A 20,861-nucleotide genomic window follows, 5' to 3' on the forward strand; every position below is an offset into this window, starting at 1 on the left:
GAAATTAATCTCTCCTTCTGCCTTGGCAGTGGCTCCTGTCAAAATTTTTTCTGCACATATTCCCAGCCTATTCTCTTAGTCCTTCTGCCACCATTATTGTATTTTTGCCCCTGTTTTTTCTCTCAATAGGCTGTTGCGTTTCATTATACACCTATAGCATATTTGAGCAAGAGAACTGTCTGTTCCCCTCCTTACTCATTCTTCTCCCCCTTTTTCTTTCTTTTATCCTTGAATTTCAATTGGGGTTTGCACACAGAAGCCATGAATCCATCATTTTGGTGCCCAAGGTGCCGGATTCTAGGCCAGCTCCACAGAGATACTCAAATGCCAAAGCCCTGGAGATCTCCGATCTCTCACATAACCAGACTAATGCTCAAGCAAACTATTCTTATTATTTGTAACATGCTTTATTGTGATTTTAAAGAACAGTACATTCTAAACCTTTGTTTTCTGTTACAACTATGACAGACAGACACTACTAGAAGTGAGGTTGTTTATTCAAACTTCAGTAATATTATTCCACAGAATTTCCATTCTGATCAGTCCCATAGACAATAAACCGGCAATTTGCTGACTCCTAAGTGGTAAGAATTAATTTGAATTTCATGACAAGAGATATGGATCAGGGAGAAGCAAATTAAGAAACACAGCGTATCTCCATATCTGGTGGTAGCAGACTGCAGCCCATACTTGCTTTGCTCTAGCAAGAATAAAGGTCCCTGGAGCAGTTAAGTCCTAGCAGCAAGTTCAGCAAGGTCAGCCACGCAAACACAAGCTTCTTGCCTCTGGCAGCCATAAGGAGCCCACAGTGGACTTGGGTAGCGGGTGCTGCCAGGACTAAACTCCTAATGGCAGCCAGTCAAAACAGCCTTTTAACAGACATGGTTACACCTACAGAAGTTGCAGCTCTATCTCCACAGTTGCAGTAATTCCATTACAAACCTTTGCAGAAGCAAGCCAAGTTTTTCTTCTGACATTAAATGTCAAAGGTAGGAAAAGAAGTGAAAAAAAGGAAATGACATTACAGACCCACATTTATCAAGCACTAGTTTCTTCCCTTGCCATATATTTTGAATGATAGAAAGTTTTTCAGCCTCCCAGCAGAGATCAATGCTTGAAATCTGAAGCCAGACAAATTCAGACAAATTCAGGTGAAAAATGAGGCACAGAGTTAAGAGCAAAGTGATTAACGACTGCATGACTTAAACACCTTGATGGATTCTCTGTCATGGGGGCATGCTCAGATCAGACTGGGTATTTTTCTCTGATTACATTCTACCTCAAACAGTTGCTCAGTTCAAAGCAGGCATAATTCATGGGCGCTCACGACCTGCAGAAGGAAGGTGTCAGCCAGACAACTTCAGAACAATTCAGTTCTGCAACAGTGCTGCAGTTCGCGAGATGCCTTTCGGCCACAAGCAGCGCCAATACTCCATGCATTGCTGAACCCTGCTGGGACAGAATGAGACAAGGGTATGGCTCCATCAACATCTGCCACACAGCCCTGGCAGCAGCAGCTCCACTTACTCCATAGTCACAGGAAGTGCAGCGTTTCCTGAGCAATCACCTTCCTATTGTCTTCACTAGGCTAAAAGAGATGGATGGATGGATGGATGGATGGATGGATGGATGGATGGATGGATGGATGGATGGATGGAAGTACCCTGCGGACCACATCTGACCTGTGAGCTACCAGGAGGGTCACAACAGACTAGATGATCACAATGAATTTAACCCTCTAGTAGACAAACACATCTTTATTTAGGTGTGCCATTTCTTAACTTATTACAGTCCAGTCTAGATTGGCACAATGAATTGCCATGCCAGTGAAGCATCCTTATGAATTCTGAGGGAAGGAAAAACCTTGCAGATATAATCAGCACAGGGGTATCTGGGCATTTGTTCTGGGAAGGATAGAAAAAGTATGAGCTGGTTACCTGCAGAGGAGATGACACACTCCTACCAGCCTCAGGGAAAATGAGAAATACAGCTCCCAAATTAGTGGCATATTAAGCAATACTTCATCAACAGTTAAGAAGCATGGAATGAAATGGATAGGATAGGTACCGATGCTTTATGCGCTGAAATTTCAAGTGAAGATCACAAGTTTAGTCTGAGATTTGAAGTGGCACAGCAGATAGCTCTCACACTGATGAGTCCATCACTATATCGCTATAGTGCCAGTCACAGAGCAAAACTCCACTGGGCAAGGCACAAACAGGCTCTCTCCAAAAGATGGATTGTTCCTTGGGGCTCAGTTGCAAACAGGCAAGCTACATCAAGCAATGTAACTATCACTTGGCAGCTGATTTGCAGTAACTTCCTTTCTGCATACTCTTAGCCCATGGCAAATGTAAGGTAATTTGTACTAGTTATGCCTTTATAGGGCATTTACTGCCTGAGAGCTGCCACTTAACAGCTCATGTGCCTAAATTTTGTGATTTCTTCTTTACCAGGTAGATGCAAGCTCATTGCATACATCAGGTATGCAAGCTGCCATTTTCTACATCAAATATGCCAGCACTTTTCCAGCAATGCAGAAAACTCCTGTTCTTTCTGGTACAGGAGCTCAGGGTGATTGGGGAATACCGAATATTGTCTGGTGCTGTCAGAGCTACAAGTTCTTTACTGGTTTTGTATCCACACCCAAACGCACAGTTCCACTGCACCAAAATCTTGTGACCTGAGGATCAGATATCCTGAATGTAATTATGGAGAACAGTGAATAGATCTACTTTATTTCTCCAGGTAGTTCAGAACTACTCCTTTTAGCATAGGACATAGCACCAAACACTGCTCCGTTTGATCTTAAATCCATAACTTACTGCTCCTGAATGCAAACAACTAAACAACTAAACATTTACAGGCTGCAAAGTGAAATTGAATTTTCTTTCCAGAAAGACTTCTCAACAGCCTCAGGAATCTCACTCTTCAGAAGCTTTCCTCCAAACAGACCAGACTTTAAACTTGCTTTCCTCTTTGTGGCCAACTCTATGCAATTCCCAAAAGACATTTATAACCTCAAAGCACACACAGGAATAATTTCTTCTTCATTCATAAACCTGCATTTTTTAAATTTTTAACCTGCATTCTTTTACTTTTCCTCCTCAAATTTAGTCCTTTGAGCCATTCAAGACTCAGGAAAATTACTATTTTGCAGGTACATGAAGTTTCCCCAGCCTCAGAGAATTTGGAAGCTGATCTTTTGTCATATAAAGAAAAAAAAAAAATCCCTCTTAGCAGGAGGCCTTCTGTTTTCCATTAAGCAATGATGGACATTTCTTCCTATTGACTCCTCCAGGAACTATTCTAAAACCCTAAGGATGCTCTGTTTTATTAAAAGTAGGAAAATCCTCTAGGTATGTTACATCAGCTCTGAAGTTCTGCCTAAACTTAACTCAGACATGATAACCCACAAAGCAGGAAGATGAATGGAAGACAGATTTCAATTAGCCTTTCTCAGGAATAAAAACACTGAAGATACAAAAGATAAATATAAACTGTGTGCAGTAACAACTAATAATACAAAATTCCAGAAGAACATGCATGAGAACAAGAAGGATCATGAAAAAATAGTTGTACTTTATGTTTCTGCGGGCACTGCTGCTTTCAGCTTATTTGGTTTTGTTCTAATACTGGTCCATCTGGAACTTCATCCTTGTATATCCCAGGCTAAAGGTTTTGGAAATATGCAGGGAGAGCGTACTCTCATTCTTTTCTACGTGAGCTGATCCACTTTGTATGGAATACTTCAATTATTATGTAGGTCAGAGAACAATAACAATTCTCTGCCATGGGGTCAAACACACTCTCTTGGGAAATCAGATACCTGGGTTTAAAGCTTTGCTCCTGGGAATGTTTAATTATCTCTATAAGGTGGTATGGCTTCTATAAGGCAGACCCATAAAATCCTGCATCTTAGAGATGAGGATAACTTCTGAAAGATGATTTCACCCATCCGGACAGATTGCTACAACTCCCTTTATCTCCTTTTTTATTTTAGTGTAAATAAAATATTTCTTGCCAAAACTGTCCACAAAGTCAGGACAACCTTGCCAGTTTCATGAAAGCTGAAATTACACAGTTTGGAAAAAAATTAAAGTTCATTTGGAAAATAGCTCAGCTAAGTTTACCTAAGCACCCCAGCACAGACCACATCTTCTCTGTGCCAGGCACTATATGAATACCAACAGAAAGCTAAGTAAGTTCTACCAAAAATAGTTTATTGTTGGAGCGTGATACGAAAGAGAGATAGATGCATACAAAAGGGGAACAGATAGTGGAAATGTGTCAGAGACGCATTTACATGCATTAAATGAAGCATTAAGCTGTAAAGAAAGGGGAAGGACAGGTTCATGACCAAGCAAGTGGACTGACACCCTGAAGACACAGATGATTTCCCTCTCTTTCATACAACCACATTCTGTGATGCTGGGCAATGATATGCTAAATGTTTTTAAGCTGAATTCTGCTAAGTGAGCATTACAGTATTACTTCCTTCACAAATGTTCACCTCTGGGACTTCTGATACTATTTGCGTAAATGCTGGGGGTCAGCATTGCCACCGAGGTCACAGACTTGTGCTTTGGACTCCCATACATACATCAAGGTATCTCCATGCATCGACAATTGTTCCTGAATTCACTGTCTATGGAATGGGAATAAACCCCCCCTCACACTCAGCAGCTGTCCTGTGAAAACAAATTTACTAGCATTTGAGACACATTCAAATACTGTAGCAGCAAATGCTAGAGAAGAGCCCAGGAGAAAATTAAACAGCATCTCAGGAGAGCGCAGATTAAGGCCTAGGGCCACACATTTAACAACAGGGGAAAATGAAATGCTGAAGAGCTTTTCATAAAATCACTGTGAGAATGGGAAGAGGGGTCCTGTGCAAAAAAACCCACAATGACATGCAATCTTTTAATTAAAGACTAACACAAGACACGCCAGGAAACTAGAGTAGTGAATGCAAGAAAGAGTTGAATGAAGGGATTCACTGGCAACTTTAAGTCCAGCACTGCGTATATTTTTTGAGTGCCTGATGTGGTGATGATTTCTCTGACGTGTATTGTAATACCACGCAGAGATATCTAAAGGAGCCCTGAACAACCTCTATCAGCGACTGAAAGTTGAGAGCCCTGTGAGTAATCAGTAGATAAATTAGTTGTGACTAATACGAATGAGCAGCAGCTGAAAAGCTGGCACCGCATCAGCACAACACAGAGCTTACGGTACCCTCAGTTCTTCCACAAGAGTACCGCACCGGGCCACGCTCATACAGCCTTGGCACGAGGGAGCCTCATCCCTTGGGCAGGCATGGCCCTGGGGAGGCACTGATTTAGATCCACTGTGTGTTTGGTGGCATGTGAAAGTCCAGCTCAAATAACCATGAAAATCCTGTGTTCAACATATACTAGCACCTTCATGAAGTATAAGCTGTATTGCTTGATCTTCGCTGTCTTGAGAAGTAGAAAAAAAAGGCTAGAGTTTTAATGCTTCACAGTTTGGATGTTTTGTTGGGTGATTCATTTCTATTGCAATGCCTTTTAGCCCAGGGCTTAGAAAAAACATCAAGAATAGAAAGCACAAGTAAGATTATAGGATACAATAAGAACGCTTCATCTTGATAGCAGTGTAGAAACAGTATCAGATGGTTTTTACTGCATAACCAAAATCTTCTGGAAAATCTGCCCAATACCACACAGGGATTTAAAAGCTTCTGAAAAATTAAATGGCATACAGTAACAGAAGCCAGCTCTCTAACTCTCAGTCACATGCTACAGCCATGGTGTTTGCTGACTTACTGCTCATGTGCAGCATGCTTTCCCTCTGCTGCTGGGATAACTGGAGATTATTCCCACCACATGAACATACCCGCTGTCCTGTGCGCCCAAACCACTTCCTCACACTTGCGAGAAGCTGTCATCTGCATCCCTTGCCTCTAATCACACTGATACAGCATCACCACCTCTCCCTCAGCACCCATTTCAGAAAGCACCATTTCTGCTGTTCTCCTCCTCATGGCCCAAAAAGGGAGAGGGCCCTTCTCCTCTGCCAGCGTTGGAATAATTGGCGAGAAATTTGCTGCCTTAGAGTAGTCTTGCTACGTTAAATATCTTCATACGTATGCCTACCATCGCTTTATTTGAAAAAGTGGCTTCATTAGTTTTAAACAAGTCTGTGCCATAGGTCAAATTTTCAAAAGTGCTCAGGGCCAGATGCAAGAAATGACACAGCTGCTTACAAGTCAGGTACTGCCATTCCTACACTGTCAACAGTTTGAGCCCACTGTGAGCATGAAAAATCAGCATATGGGGTACCGAGGGGAAGAAGCTAACCAGGAGTTGCCTGGCATGTGTGGTCCCCCTTCTTGGGCATTTCTGACACCCACCAGCTGCTGAGGATCAGAGCCCTACATCTCAGAGCTCTTCCCATGCAGCCATGCTCACTTCCCCTCAGCTTCAATTCCAACTCACCCGTCTCGCTTGTGTTCAGAAAGGACAAGAGAGAGGAGAGCCCTCCCGAGGCTGCAGCAACAGCCAAGAGCTCACCCTGGGAGATGGAGGTTTGAACAAAGCTGAGAACCAAACCCAGACTAGACGAATGCCACAGCTGCTAAAGCATCATGTAGCAAGTGGGCAGTTTCTTCAGGCAGAGTTTCTAAAATAATCGGTGTGTCATAATGAACTCAAACCTTCCGATGCATGTTAAACCCACTCTGAACCCACATAAGGCAATGAGCCATTGAAGGGCACCTGGTGTGTGCCTAGATGAAAGGAACTCTTGTTCTGCCTACTTCTGGTTCACAGAGAGACTTTGATGGGCTTGGGTGCTTCCAGATGAGCAATTCTGTAACACAAACAGCACTGCTCTTGTGGCCTGGGGATCACTTACATTAAAAAAGAGAAATATCCAGTAAGGTTTTTCAAACTCTGAGCTAGTTGTATATATTGAGCTACTAAATTCTCTTTAGATACTCAAATCTGCAATTCACATAATCTGGAGATAATTGCATTCCGATTACACTATAGTGGTCCTATAATGCAAAACAAACTGTCTAATATTCTTCCAAGGGCTTCTCAGTCATAGGCTTTCCTTTGCATTCTGTCTTTGTTACTGAGAAAGGCAAAGGTACAGTCTGTGAAGGACTCTGGGACTCTGTGCAGAAAAGCTAGAGCAAAGCACTTTGGCAAAACAAGAACGTACAATTCTACAACAATGAAGGAAAAAGAACTGCTCTGAATTAGATTTGGCCATACAGCTAGAAGGCAAGTAGATGCTGCTGCCCTTACAGTGACAGACCTCTTAACATATCGCCTCTTGAAATGGAAAAGTGTTTGGCCTGAAGGGGTGGTAGCTAGAAATCCTTAGAGAAATATCATATAACTGATGCGCCTGACACAATTTGTTTAAAATGCATCAATCCAGGGACTCTTGAATAAGCCTGACTGAACAACTTTAAAGATATGTGCAAAAGATGGATTCAGCCTTGTATAACCCATTTTACTACTTCTTTTTTTTCTTCTTTTTTTTTTACAAACACTGAGTGCAATAACCTTTACCCCTTCAGGACATTCTTGTAAAAGGTGTTTAGCCTGTGTAATTACAACTGAAGTTCCTGTTACCTAGCTGGAGGCAGAGACCTCTTCAACTGGCTGCATGCAAAATTTCAGTGGATTTAGTTGTAAAGTGGAACCTGTGGCTTCTCTGCTTCCAAGAGCAAGTATATAATCCCATAAAAACAGAGTTACTGAGAACCATCTTAAAGCCAGATAAGTGTTTTATCTTTGCCCACTCTTACTGGAAGGCTGTTCTAGTACCTCAATGCTCAAGATCTTTGAAATCTTACCATTTCCAGACTAAACCAATTTATGCTGAGGTTACAGCCATCTATTCATATTCCAACAATATCCTTCATCTAAAAAACTTTACTGTCCCGCGGAGAAGGGCCCATTGACCTGAATACATGAGAAGCAGTGATTATTGAAGTGACTAAGAAAAATGCTGGGAATGCTTGGGTCTGACAATGAAACTTTCTTCTAGATAGATATCCTGAGGATGGCCAGATTCTCCATTGCTACCATTACCAGCAAAGGGGAGAGACCAAGTCATTGGAAATTCTAATCTCCTGCTTTGATAAGAAGACCAATTACGTACAAAAAGCCTCTTTGCCTCTTAGCAAGCACACAAATTTACGTTTAGGAACTCTGAAGATTATGTCACTGTGAAGTAAAGAACAAATTTTGGTGCTGTACCTTCCTGGAGTGCTCTGAGCTCCAGGGGGAGAAAAGAGAAGCAACCACTAACTATGACAGATCTTTATTCTAAGTTTTCATCAGGAAGTTTAGCAATGTCAATAAACAACCTCTCAAAAAAAACATTTGACTAAAAGCAGACACCAGATTTCTTCACCAATCTTAGAAAATTTGGGTATCCAAACTGACGTTAAGAGGCCCACTTTCCAGAAATCTGGTTGCCCATTCACCCCTCAACAAGCCTCTGCCTAGTATTCATGAAAACAAATGGAACAGAAAAAGAAAATAGAAGTAGTTGCATTGTCATGTCTGTTTGGAAAGTCACAGCCAGCCTGGATGAAAGAGGGGAGAGGAAGAGAGGAAAGGCAGTCTCCAATGCCCAACGCGCATTTTGCAATGAGTTGATCAATCATTCTTCTTCTGTTTGTAGAAATGCCTTGAACAGAACTCAATGGTCCTGAAATGGTTCATCACTCACAAACATTTGATGAAAGTGGATTTGGTTTTTGGTTTATGATACAGCATGCTGGAGATGAGTTTTCTAGATGAGATACAGGCAGTACACATAACACCAATCTACTTCTTTCTGCTTTCCAGTGCTGTCCAAGGCAAGAAAAACAGGAGTGGGCTGCTGCCAACATCAGCCACACAGATCTCACTTATCACTGCTAGGGACATTGATCTTTGTACAATGCATCTACGCAGCATTATGGCAAACCGGAAAAACCTCGGTCACACACACATGCTATCATTTGTTCTTTAAGTTACTTCAAGCATAAAGCCTTGCATGTTCTTAGTCTTCCTCTCAATATCTATCTCAGCAATCTGCCGTTCAAACAGCGCTCACCAAACCTTGCATAAAGGCACCTGAAGCCTGCTGATTGAGTTGTCTCACAGAAGCCTTGCTAATAATATACATTTGGAGTGCTTTTAATCATTTTATGAAGTTAGGAAATTCTCATCTATTGAACTCCAGTGGACCATGGAGAAATTTTATGGCTCATCACCAATCGAGATCAGGTGAAAGGAATGCAGAACGGTGCTTTCAAATTAAATTACAGTTTTTCAGGTTGGACTGGCACAATCTGTCTTCAGCAAAAAAGGAGCTTTTTGTGGAACTTTTACAGCAAATTCAATCCTCTGATTCACACTGCTGCTCCCTACATTTTATACTAAATTGCACAGTTAAAAAGCCGACTGTGGCATTCTCATGTATCTTTCCAGCCCAATAGCATTGTGCTATCTGCCAAAAGCCCACTTCCAGAAGAGCTTCAGCTTAGCACAGGCAGGAAGAAACAGCAAAGGAACATGGTTGTAATTTGAGGGATTTCGCATGCAGATTTACAGAGTGGGATTAAACTGGCTTTAACCCTGCTCTTAACCTTCACCTTCTCTCTTTAGTGCCATGAGGCACTTCTTTCTAGCTCGTCCAAAGCGGAGAGAGCCACTACAGAGCTGCGCAGTTGCTATGAGTGTCCTTGTACCTGTGAGAGAAGGACAGTATGCCCTCATGATCCAACATAAGAGAAGACAGCTGATTCCCTCTCTTCTCCCTGTCCTCTAACACAAAGCTTGCCCAACACGTGGAGAACAGCTTATTGAGGAGCGTATAATTTGCTATCACCTGCACTGTAAAAACAAAATAATAAAAAAAACACCACAAAAGTAATCCTTTTGGTCATGTTTATGCTTGCTCTGAATTTGCATCCTGGGAATGCTCTAAGTGACCTTCCCTGCACATAGGGAATTTCAACCCACCCTGATCTTAAATGCTTGCAGACAGCGAATGTTTCAGTGATGCTTTCTGTAAGCTTTCTTACCAGAAACTTGATCCAAGTCTATGCCATGAACTCCATTCTTGCAAATCCACATTGATAGACCTGGACTGAGTCTCCCAAAATGACTGAACGCGAGAAGAAAGGGGTCTACAAAATGCGCTTTTCAGTTACAGACCTCCTAGCTGAGCAGCCACGCATAATGCTGAAGGGTCAGGAAAGATGAAGACTCAGCCCAAAAACCCACGTAACTGCAATCACCTCACGCAACGTAGGAATGCAGACTGCGCTGGATGGTGATAGCATGGGAAACTCAGCTCCCATCTGTAAGTGAAGGCCTGAGGATATAAGGAGATTCTCTTTGAGACCCCTCCAAACACATCTCAAACACATGTTTCTGTACAACTCTGTAATACTAACACTGCTAATCTAAGCCAAAGTTACACCAAAAAGGGACATATTCTGATGTAGAATTGAAATGGAAAGGGATAATGTTTTGTAAGTGTCAAAATATACCTTGATTCTGTTATCTGCAATGCAAACATTTCATAAGGATAATACAGATTTTTTTTGAAGTTGCAGTTGTAACATTACATAATTGATCACTAATGAAGTATTTATAGAATAACTTCATAAGGACAAATAAATACAGAAGAGGAGAGAATGAGAATTATACACAACCAGCTTTTCTATCAGGTATTTTATAAAAATACGAAATACTTGGTGGGTACATTCTAAAGAGAAAAAAACATTTACCATAGAATAGTTATCATAGAACCAAAATATGGGAGAAATGGCTTCCAACCTCTCCCCTCTGGAGACATCAGAATACTTCAACAGAGGTGGGTAAGGGTGGGAAAGATATTGCAGGAAAAAATATGAGACAAAAGTCTTCTCCCAGATTAGGGAGAACCTGCCCTGCCCAGAGCTAGTTCCTGCCCAGGCTAAGTAAGAGGAAAGGGCAAATGTGGAGTATTCTATCTCAGCCACAAGAAATATTTTTGCCCTATAGCAAAAATATTTGGGAAGCAAAATTCTTTGGCTTCCAGTGTCAGAGCTGGCATCCAGTTCTGTGCATCACAGCTTTCCTCTTTCTTCTTTCCCTCCGTTGTCTGGTTTTTCCTCTTGCTGTTTTCTCTTGCTTTTGGAGTCTGCCTCATTCTTTTCCCCAGTGGCAAATTAAACTGAGGACACTGCTTGAAAATTCACATCCAGCCTCTTAATCAATGCATCATGGCTCTATCTCCTTTTGGGCAAAGATGTTGTCTCAGAAAAATTTTAACACAGTAAAGCAGCCAGAATGGCCCAGACATCACACACACAAGACAGAGTCTTTGAAAGCAGGAAAAAAAGAAACCTTCAAGACAGCAATCACAAATGTCTCCATTCTGCCCATCTTCCTTTCCACATTTGCTGCTTCTTTTTTTTTTCTCAGTGGCCTTTCCCACCTTCCCAAGTACATGACTTTTAACCCGCACAACCCTTCCATCTATCAAGAGCCTGACATGCATGTTTATACTCCCCCAGGACTAACCCTGACACTTTACCACATTAGCTCACGTTTCCATCTCTGACAACTTGTGGCATGTTTTCCCTCAACCAACAACTACTTTCCTTTATATGACACATAGCACTTTAGCAGCCAAAGCACAACAGTCTGATAACTGCTCATCCGGCATCATGTATCTTCTTATTATCTGCTACATTATCCTTATCTAATTGCATGCACTTTGGCTCAATCTGACATTTTCAAAACTACAGATGCTTATTAGCTTTTCTTAGCTAAAAGAAAAATGTGCATTATAGTGATTATAAGCTCCTGGCACCGCTTGTGAAACATTGTAATGAGAGAGACCTTTAGCCCACCATAAACAAGCACAATCAGGTCTGTTTTGGTTATTAGCAATGCTGCCACAAATGTTGCCACTGTCAGAATTAATGACCACACTGCTAATTATTAATAATCTCATGTTTCTACAGGTACTCTTTAGCCCAAAGCTTTAGGCCAAAAGCAGAAATTATTTAATTCTGCAGCACCACACTGAAGCCACAAATGAAGTCATGGCCTTGATTCCTTTATGGTATCCAACAGATGCAGGTCCTGCCCCACAGGGATAAATAACTAGCTGAAGGTTGTGCAGCAGGTCGGTGGCAGACCCAGGAACGGCAAGACTTGCCTAATGGTCATTCCAGCGCTCTACTACAGATCCATGCCACCTCACACAGAAGGTATAGAAATGTGCCCAGAAATCAGCGAGAACTACCTACTCCTTGAAGAAGCCTCTCCCAAGCACACAGAACTCAAACACAGGACGTATAAACAAGGCAAGTACAATAGATCAGGTTACTGTGATCCTAAACCTTGGCTATGTCAGTCTTTATTAATTACTCTTGTTTGCAGTGAATCACTGTACGTGTTTTGACAAGCGTTGTTTGTGCTGCAGTTCACAACAGAACGAAGCAGCTGCTTCAACAGCACCCACTTTATTAGAGACACCATTGTGAAGCACTATAATACCTTTAGTGTTTTCTCCAGGTGCTTCCTCTTGTATCTGGGATTACAAATGCCCAAATTAAAAAATAATTTAAAAAAAGGTTAATATAGAACAGACAGAGGAACTGTACCAATAAAGTGCTTACATTCAGTATGCCTAGCAAGAAGACTAGTAAAAGTGGAAATCTTTGGTTCACTATAAACCATTTATGTCTCTATGGCAACCTTGTCGTCGACTTCTACAGCTTCCCTATCAACAAAGTGATAGATGTTTGGTCTTTTAAATATTACCTTTCTTTTCTGGTGCCTAAAGGAAATAGGCAAAGCAAAAGCAAAACCAAACCATATTTGATATAGATTACCCAGAAACATGAGGGATTTAGCAATAAATGACAAACAAATAAAGATAGGATTCTACAGTCACATGAAACATAATCCCATGAGCAATCTGTGCAAATCTCAGAGCTGTGTATGCAATAAACTTATCTTGGGACAAGCAGTCTCTTATGCAAGAGGTCAAGCACTATTTAAAGCAGATCCCAACATCCTCTTTCCCCCCTGCCCAAGGCTCCTCGTGTTCCTCCGGAATACAAGATAACCCAACCCGCCTGTCCTGAGAAGTGAGCAGGGGAGACAGGCAGCAGCTGAAACTTGCATTTTGCAATGCCAGAGGGCAGGTCGCTGTGAAGCGGCTGGAGAGGAGCCATCTGAGGTTTTTGCTGGAAGACCCATCTTTAGGCGCCAGGGCAGAGAGAGATAAGGTTGCCAGCAGCCACCTGTTAGATAGGGAGGGACAACTGACTCATGGCTTCCCAGCAGTGCAAATAAAACACTGAGTTTTTCTCCCATGAGGATGAAGGGCTGAAGCAGGGCTGGGGAAACAGAGAGAGGAAGAGCTGAGCTGTGCTTGCAGCCTCTATTGTTCTTAAGGTACTGGGAGGTCTTGGGAGTGCATAGGAAGGGCCATCCACCCCACAGCCACCTCCCATACCCTACCTGCCAGCAGCAGCAGCAGCAGCTGCCATCAGATTCCTTTTCTATGACCCTGGCACAAGCATGAATGTCTGTTTTACTACTGCCAGCAGTTCATACTTTTTCTTCTGCCACAGGCTGGCCTTTTAGGTAGAAGTCCTTTTTTAGTCCACCTTAGCACAAGGCACTGCAGGACACTTGAGTTCATCTTCACAGACACAAATTCTACATGACTGGGCTCTGCAAACCCCTGCTTATAGCCTTGAGAAGGGCCAACAGGCAGTAACAGGTCTCCTGCTGCTGCCTAGACACTGGATGTTATTCTCTCCCTGCCTCTGCCAGAAAGGGAGGAAAGCAGCAGGCACAAGGATCTTGTGTAAACCTGCTGCTGGCTCCGTTCACCAAGTGTATTCAGATCTACAGCTTGGAGACTGCAGTAACATCCATAATTGCTCAGTCTCCATGAGTTTCATTTCATCTCTGACCAAAATACCACAGCTACTTTCTCTTATAGAGCGCTGGAGCTCATTTTAATGGAAAATGAGGAACACATGCATACTTTTGCCATAAACACTTTAAAATTAATGATTGTGGTATAACTACAGCTGAGGTTACCAGGCATTTCCCACTGTAGCTTTTCCATTTCATGTATCTCTGCACGTCCAAGATAGTAAGCCTGGGGAGAAATCTGCATTTGCTTTTGAGGTCTGCCTCAAAAGTGAAATCTACTTTAAATGCTGGAACAGATGCTATTGACAAATACTGAAGGGAAAAAGAAAAAAAACCCACAACCAACGCCCCCCCCCCAAATTTATATAATGAAAGTATTAAGATACTTCTATCCTTCCTTTTGGATGCTTTAAATCTCCCTTCTCCCAAAGCAAGCTCCAAACCCTCAAACATCTACAGAAAAACATCAGACATTTGAAATGTCACATGAAAGCTGTGACTAATGAGTGATAGATACAGCAAAGACTTAAATGTGCTGGACTTCACAATTAGTTTTACACCTGTAAGAATCTCCTTGGTGATAGCTGGAATAATTTTTAGTCTTAAAGCCCCTGCAACCCAGGACCAGAAATTGCAATAGCTCACGGGGATGAGCCACAGCAAACTGTCACTGCCACAGAGCCAAGATATGCTGTCTACGAGACAATGCATCAACTCAGCCTCCAATTTTCCATCTGCAAAGTGAAGATAATAATGTTAAATGCAATTTTAAAAGGCACAGAGATAGCAAGTGGTGGAAGAATCTATGTAATAGCAGAGCTCTACTAACAAGTACCTTGTTTAGAGGAAAATAATTTACACTACGCAAGTGATAAGCAATTAAAAATATGCTCAGTGGAAATCTGGTAAGATTTCATCAGCAGAGATTCACAGTATTGGCCTTTTTTCACATTACCTCACACACTCCATTAGCTTTGCTTAAACTTCCTGCTTGCAGTGTGGATGAGTAGCAGACCCCTCTCTTCCTCTCTCCCTGGCTCCACATTAAAAGTTCCCCAAGGCTTAAAACCTGCATTAATCTTTGCTGTAATCTTTGGTAAGACTTTCAAGTGCTATTTTAGCAGAACAAAGTATGAAATATCTCTAAACTAAAGTGCTTAAAAGCTGAGAAATAACTGAAACTCAGTTTGAATGTGGGAAACAAAGGTTCCCAAACACTCTACAGATGGAAAAGTTGTGAAGGGCTCATGTTTCCACTACACAAAAACTACAGCCCACTCATCCTTCAAAACACCTTACTGGACTGTATCACTACACTCTCCCTCTGTTCCTTCCTGCACTGTTGTGTGCTGCAAAACATGCATGTGCCCAATGCCCACGTCTTACTCTCATTTTTAGTTATGTGTTGTCAGTAAAGATGGCACACTAGATCTCTTCATATAGTCTAATGCACAGGCTCAAAATATGTTTTAACCCAGTTAGCTCACCCACACTGAATCTCATCCTTATCAACCACATAAATACAAACACCAGCAATTCAATGAATAGAGGTAACATTTTCAAAGGTGCATAAGTGAGTAAGGACTTGATCCAAAAGGAGTATTTATGCACCTAACTAGGAATTAGATTCCAATACATATTTTTGGATTTGAACACAAATCACTTTTCAAATAACACTGAATTTACAAACCTAAGTTATCTGTGTGTACTTTTGAAAATTTACACTGTATCATAACCCAGTATGAGTGCAAGAGGCTTTTGGAGAAAGGCTGGTTTTTGTTTTCCTTTGGGAGAAAAGAGAAAAACATTCCCTTAGAAGAAAAATTTGTTAATCCCCTCCTTCCCCCATGCTTGAATATGGGATGATTTTAAAATGTTGTTGAACCAGTTTTTGATCAGCTTTGAAAACAAATATTTCTCCCTGATGGTGAAAAAAGAGTTACAAAACTGTCATCAAGTCAATCAAACCTAGAGAAAGCAATGTGGAATTGAAACTAACCCTCAGGTGTAGGTGTAAATATGTAAACAAAAGGTTAGTTGGTGCTTTACTATAAAAGCAATGAAATGCCAAGCGCTCTATCAGAACACTGGTCATCAAGACACGCTGCCACCCCTTGGTCACAGGACGAAAATGCACGTACATCACGGCAACGTAATCGTCCAGCACATCAGGCAAAAATACCAGTAAAATCAACTTGCAGTTAATGAACTTTAATGGGAGATTTTGCTGGACCATCACAAGCATAAATATATTAGCCCAAATTAATGTAAAGGTTTTTATTTCAAGGGATATTTTTCTCCTGACTCCCAAATGGCATTTTCAAAGCTGTGATGGACACCCTAAGAACTGTCATCTTTGTGGCCTTTTCTGAAACAAAAACATACAGAGGAATGGAGAGCAGCACATATTCATAGATTTTTTTTCTTCCACCCCCTATGCCTTTGAAAGCCTGTTGGAAAAGAACACAAGGTGTTCTGACCCTGGGCTCAGTACATTCTTTCCGCACTTGAGCTACCAGCTCAAGTGAAGTTACTCAAGGCTCAAGAGAAATAACGTGAGCAGAGTACTCTACATAAGGTATCCCAACTTATTGCACAGTTCACTACTATTAGAGAGATGATTCAGCCTCTTCGCACAGTTATTCCTGAGTACTTAAAAATACATTCTCTCTGGAAGATTTTTTTTAGTGCATGCATCATCACCATGGCTAGTAAAGACTGCAGAAACATAGGCTGATTTTAAACTGACAGCAAAAATCACAATGTGGTTTAATTCTAAATTTAACTATAAAACAAAGTATAAAAAACATATCACCTCCAGATCAGAGTGTCCATTATTCAGTAATCACAAAATGCATGATGGGCTTCCATGTAAATAAAACTCACTATTTTTTATGAGGTTTATAGCTATTTCTTTTGAAGGAAGTAAACTGTAATTTTTATTAATTTCAAAAGGTGAGCTTACAGAATATCAGTAGGGCCTAACTATTTCCATTGAAAGAACTAGTCCCAGCCCTCTACATCTTAATAGCTGTAGGATAACTGAGTTCAACATCCAAGAACTCACCAAGAAGAGGCAGAAGAAGGTACTCTTACAGACTTAAACAGTAGTTTCTGTCAATAAACACAGCAGTTCAGATCTGTAGATAGAGTTCTGGTTACAATTCAAATTACTGTATCTTACAGTAATGTTATGAATCCTGCAGTCCTACAAACCCTTCTATAAAACCAAATCACTCATCTCTTTGCAAAAAGACCACACCACTTCTGAAATGCCTGTTGCCTGCAGCTCAGGCCTCAACCTTTCTGAAACAGTCCTTGACACATATTTCTAGGAGGCAATACCTCTTCCCATTAGACAAATAATGAACTGAAAATTAACACTTTCAATTACATGCAACAGCAAGTCTGACATACCAAATTACATTTTTTTTACACTAATGGCTTTGATTCTCACTTTCTCAGACTCATTCTATTAACAAATGATATTTGATTTACTTAATCCTTAATTTATTCAAGCAGGAAACACAGTTTTATTGAAGCATTTCAAAATTATCGCTATTTATGTCTGAATGAAAAACTTCTCAAAATGTAAATCAGTCTGAATAATCAACAGCAAAACTAGTGAAGTATAATATATGGCCAAATGTAGTTTTAAGCAAAGAATATTCATAGTAATGAAAGCTTTTGTACTTTGAGTCTGGCTGGTTTTATATGGTTAAGTCTCCTACTAAAGCCAATACGAGTTTTGTCTACGTAATGATCCTGTAAGAATGCAGCGTATGGCTCTTTATGTAGAAAAGTTTTATCATGTTTTGGTGGAGGGTTCAATAATTTTAACACACAACTTATCATACAGAATTTAATTTAAAAAGAACCTCTGTGACCATCATTTTACAGTCAGGGCCTTATAAAATAGATCAATATTTTGCCTTACAGAAAAGTGCTGAATTTGTTATGCACCTGATTAATGCATTGTTATCATCCCAGTAATTAAAAGGAGCAGGGCTATACACAATCAGCATGATACATCTTACTCAGCACCTCCTGGCAGTTGCCTGCAAAAATTAAACCCATTAATCACTGTGATGCCAAAAGAAGAAAAAGCTTGGAAAAAATGAAAAAGCTCTTTTTTATGGGAAAAAGTTCTCAAGTCAACATCCAGGAGAAAATCCCTTCCACAATGCAATACGGAAAGTATTAACTTCATCAGTCTAAAAAGGAGAATTATGTTACTAAAATTCTTCATCATCTCCTGTATCACCACACTAGATTTTACTAAGAGTCTTCACAGGCATTTCTTCATATCTAAATGAATGTTGTGAAACAGTATCCTATAATAAAGCAAAAATGTCATCAGGATTTTGTTTACAGCTGTTGCAATAATTAACTTCAGTATCAATACTGCCACAAAGCCAATTGGGAAGTGGTTTTACAGGGTCATTTATACAGGACCTAGTTTCCTCATTACTCCTCCCCTAAATAACATGATTGTCTCATCAGGCTAATAATTAACATGAAACTCAGGTTTTGTTCACAAGTTAGGTCTACTACATATATTTTCTCATATACCTACCATGATTTGAAACATTGTAAAAACTTGTCAAAATACTAAAGAATGCTGTGACTTCTGCTTTGCTATACTTTCATGTTTACGAAAACAATGTTCTCAAGTCTGTTTCAATAGTGGCTGTAAAGTGAAGTGAGCAGTTATCATATTAAGCCACAATTGCCTTTGGTTTAGATTTTGTTTATTGGAAGGTTACTGCTTCCTCTTCAGCTTCATAGATTCTGTCTAGTATTTTTCCACCAGTAGTACTTCCAGTGGACAAAATGCTTACTAACAATACCGTGACCTTCAAAGGCAAGATCCTGTCTTTCCCTCTGTTTTGTACCACACTGAGGTCTGTACAGGTGCTTAAAAATATAGTACTGAATGCAGCACACATATTTCAATACAGAAGTCATCATCTGTAACCTATAAAAAAACCTCAGTTCTCTCCTGATTGTTAATCAGATGACAAAGTTAGGAACAGAACAGTCTCATTCTCAGGTTTGTTTTGGTATTTCCAAGTCTGGCCAGGCAAAAAAACTTTGTTTCTATATTTTTAAGCTCTGGCTTTTCCTACTAGATCAATGTTGAAGGATGAAAAACAACATGAATGTCCTATTGTAGTATTTGTGTAAAACAGGAATCAAAAGTCTAATCACCTCAGAAAGGAGTTTCCAACACCATCTCATTAAGCTCTTCCACTTGATAAGCAACAGCACATGCTCCTGGCACCCTGCACAAACAGACGGCCCTCCTTGCACTTCTCCCACAGTCCTTGCCTGCTGCATGCCTTGCTTTTCCCTTTCCCTCGTGGATTTCACACCCGGGCTGCATTCGCTCATCCTGGGCGAGCCTGCCTGCTGCCACCGGGGCCGGGAGAGAAATTTCATCAGGCCCAAGGGCAAGAGGCCGCCGCCAGCTCGCCTTGGCGCCGGTCCCGGGGTGGGGTTCAGTACGGCGGACAGCTCCTCCCGCCCGGGACAGGAGTGTTCGGTACGGCGGACAGCTCCTCCCGCCCGGGACACGCGGGTTCAGCACGGCGGACAGCTCCACTGCTCCCGCCCTTGCCCGTGCTGCCCTCTGCCTCCACCCCCCCGCGGGCAGGGCCCCTTCTTCCCGCAACACACGCTTTAAAGGCCATGGCCACTGGTTTCGCCACGACTTCATCCTTCCGACCTGAACGACCCTCCACTGGAGACCCCCAGCCCAGTCTGCCCAGTCTCTGTTGCACGGAAGCACCTTTGCACTGTCCGACCCGGTCCACTGAACTTTCTCAGACACGTTGACCCCTTTAAACATCATTCACACGAGGTGCCTACGTGCGTTTATGAGTCACCCCAAATCCCTGTTTCTGGACGTGCTTTTTGTACTTCATTGCAGAAGACATCTAGGCAGGCACTTTTCCTTCTACAGCTGGCACTGCACAACAGTGCCCTCCACCCAAACACTCCACCCTCCCTGAGGGGAGAAAAGAAAAAAAAAAAGAAAAAACCCCCTCAAATTCTCCTTTTAGTAGTTTAATATTACTCTTAATATTATTTTGGAGCCTTTCAGCACAAATCACTCGCACATGCTAAACTGCGTCCTTTGCTTCCCGGCTCAGCGCTTCTGGTGATCAGAGACGCGGCTCCAGACATCTGCTGTCTCCAAATCCAGGAAAGCAAAATTACAAAAGTCAAATAATGAGGAAAATGTGCCTGAGCGCAGCCCCGGCGGCGGCACTCCGCTGGGTCGCAGCGACACCTAGAGCCCAGCCACGCCGGGGAAGGGTCACTGGTGGGTGCGGGCGTCCGGGCACGGGAACGGGTCCCCTCCCGCAGTTGGCCAGGGCCAAGGAGCAGCAGCGCCAAGATCGTTGCCGGTCAGCGGGTTGCAGGGAAGGGTTCATTCAGGGTCCTGTCGCCCTGGCCCCGGGGGCTGTCGGCGTGGCCATCACCTCGGGGAGCTTCAGGCCCATTTGCCTCGTCGCTGGCAAAGGTGGACTTGCTCTACCGACCGCGAAAGTTTTGACGAAGCGAGAGGAAAAGGGACAGGGAATTAAAAGACAACCCGCGGAAGTTTCCCTGCGAACACAGCTCTCTCCTCAGAGCGAGGCAGACCTGCTCTCTCGGCTGGAAGCGGTGCCTTTCCTGGGAAGGCTCCCAGGGCCAGAGCTGAACCCTGCTGCAAAGCTAACGCGTCCCACCCGGGCAAGAAGTATTTTTAACCGACACAAACATTATTCCCAACTGCAGCCATTTGCTTCCCCTTGTGTGTGCTTCCACAGAGGCAAAACACCTCAAATCCCGCGCCCACACAGGCGACACCAGCGATGGGGAGCCACGCCGGCCCTCCTTCGTATCCCCGCTTTCTAAACCCCC

General features: G+C 42.1%; 1 protein-coding gene across 2 annotated transcripts in view; it reads right to left on the reverse strand.

Annotated features, from left to right (window-relative positions):
• DPP6 (dipeptidyl peptidase like 6) overlaps positions 1-20,861 on the reverse strand; it is a gene marked incomplete at its 3' end in the record, with an annotated part of 523,189 nt that overhangs the window by 413,368 nt on the left and 88,960 nt on the right. The gene's annotated exons all lie outside the window — the stretch shown is intronic.

Source organism: Phaethon aethereus (genome assembly GCF_964289735.1).
Source record: "Phaethon aethereus genome assembly, chromosome: 2".
Classification (NCBI taxonomy): domain Eukaryota; kingdom Metazoa; phylum Chordata; class Aves; order Phaethontiformes; family Phaethontidae; genus Phaethon; species Phaethon aethereus.